A 2,455-nucleotide genomic window follows, 5' to 3' on the forward strand; every position below is an offset into this window, starting at 1 on the left:
TTTCTCTTGGTTGATTAGGCTGGGAATTAAGAAAATCTTAATAATTTTGCAAATACGATTAATTTTCTTGCAAAATCTATCTCATTTGTGAGTTGATATTGAAAATCCAAAGCACACCATATTTTGCTTTTGCTCTTTTGATAGTGGATAATTAGCAACCAAGAATGACAACAGAGGAATCTGTTGTTTTGACGTTAACGATGGCCCCAGTTCATTGTTGGTTGTTGTGCTTTTAGGTCGGTTTCCATGAGCCGACGAAAACCGAATATGTAAGTGCCTCCAAGTGTATTTTTGGCATCATGAGCTTGGGGGGTTATTGAACTTTACTCCCGTAAAGACAAGTTCATCGTCTGATTGTCTGCTCGAAGTCGGTATTGAGGTTGTCCCGACTCTTGAAGTTGAAGTCATCGCCTGATTGATAGGCCCCTCCTTTCGCCATACAGTGTATTGAGGTTACATGAAAATATGCTTTAGTTATACGAGAAAAAACCCAAGGCCCATTTGTATCTCTCCGGGGCTCTGAATTCTTGGTTACAACACTGGACTTGTCGGAGTGTTTTTTCAAAGACCTTCTTAGTGGTTTGTTGTCAAAGCCATTCTGCCCCAAAGAAAGTTAAGGTATGCTAGCTAGAGTTAATACCCATAAGATCTTGACACCTAGTCATGGTTGTGGCATGTGGATAGCTAACTTCCACACATCCCTGTTCATGACTAATTTTTATGATAGTCAATTTCCTCCCCTTTTTAAAATTCTCAATTCAACTAATCAGATGTCTGACTTAAATTTGCATGCATTTGGATTATGTACATATGCAACCGTTGAACCATATCCAACAACATTTACTTGTAGTTGACCATCGTGCATGTACCATCATATGTGTATATTGGTATACAACTAGTTTCCATGTCTGTCTAATTCCACAATGAAAAAAAAGGAATAAACGAGCTAGTCATATAACTCGTACTAAAAAAAGGCAACAAACAAGACAAAAAGGAGATAATTAATCAAGATTGGTGCCAACAAATTTCTTAGTACCAGTTCTCCATTAAATTGTTACATGAAAAGATTACATTGTAAAATCCATTGTCAAGTACAATGGATGATATTTAAGGAAGGAAACACATCCGCTATGTAGATTTCAGAATTCGGTGCTAGCTCCTGTAACCTATTGACACTCTGAAAATGGGCCTAAGGCTTCGAGAATGACAATATTTAATCAAGCAAAATAAATTAAATAAAATGGTAGATCTACCGATCGCCACATCTCTACATGTAGACAACGCAGTAGGTATAGGAGAGAACTTCTTGACATAGTCGAAGGGTGGTTTAATGACGACGAGAAAAATATCCATGCCTTGATGAAGATGTCACATAGGTCCTGCCAGTAGGCAGGTTGTGGCTATTGTAGGCGTTAGGGCAGAGTCCCATGGCGGGGATCTCGATCCAGGGTCATGGGAGCATCAACATCATCATAAGGCGAAAAATCCACCATCGAAGGGGGCAACGGATCCATGGCAACAAGACTAGCAATCCGGACATCATCGAGACCTCGCACCATAGGAAAGATGTCTTCCTGCAAAAATGGAGTTTGCGCCATCATAGGAGGTGGTCACAACATAGTTATATGATTAACCATTGATATTACCTCGGTCTGTGGCAACACTGTCCCGTCTTGTTGTTGCGCTGGAGGCAATGCATGTGCTGACCCTGTACGGAGCTTCTCAAGGCTTGCGTTAATGTCCATGAGGTGCTTCTCCACCCTCCATTTGAGGACGAGGGACATGTGATCGGGCATGTCCTCGAAGCCCCGATAGTCACCAACGAAGAGGTCACTGAGGACGACCTTGATCTTCAGGTCGATTCTGCCATTGGACTTCTAAAAACTTGCCGTTTGCCTTGTTGAACATATATATCTTGGATTAAGCCTGCGTCTTGTTGCTTACTCTTGCATTTTTTTTGATTCCAACCTCTGGTTGTACCGCTGCAGGATCTCTTTGGCTTCCTTTAACGATGGCCAGAGCACATCCGTCTGGGCCTGGCCTGGAAGGTGCCACAAGAGCAACCTTGGATGTCACAAAGGATTGCAAGCTCTTGAGCCTTCTTCACAAGCATGGGCAAACGTTTCCTCATTGTCGCCTTGCGCTTCACGGCGTCGGCAATCCATTGGATCTTTGGTGTGAGGAGAAGGAGGGGGAGGGGTCCATTTTATAGCGAGATTTTATAAATTGGATGGCCATAATCAGTGCAAATATGTATGGAAACACTAAAGATTTTTTGCTTTCGATGGTTAATGTGTACATGTGCCAATTTTACAGCCACGATTTTCTAGATGGTCCTAATTGATTGATACGGAAGTACTCCATGTAATGGAACGCGAAATATTTTTATTTTGTAGATCAACATACACCCTCCAACAATCATGCAGAGAACACGAATGCTACTTCTGGAATAGAA

The 2,455-nt window shown here is 41.8% G+C and overlaps 1 pseudogene; it reads right to left on the minus strand.

Annotated features, from left to right (window-relative positions):
- Positions 1-1,610: 1,610 nt before the first annotated feature.
- The window catches only part of LOC119361476, a 2,028-nt pseudogene continuing 1,183 nt past the window's right edge, over positions 1,611-2,455 (minus strand).

Source organism: Triticum dicoccoides, chromosome 2B (assembly GCF_002162155.2).
Source record: "Triticum dicoccoides isolate Atlit2015 ecotype Zavitan chromosome 2B, WEW_v2.0, whole genome shotgun sequence".
In the NCBI taxonomy this organism is placed as follows: domain Eukaryota; kingdom Viridiplantae; phylum Streptophyta; class Magnoliopsida; order Poales; family Poaceae; genus Triticum; species Triticum dicoccoides.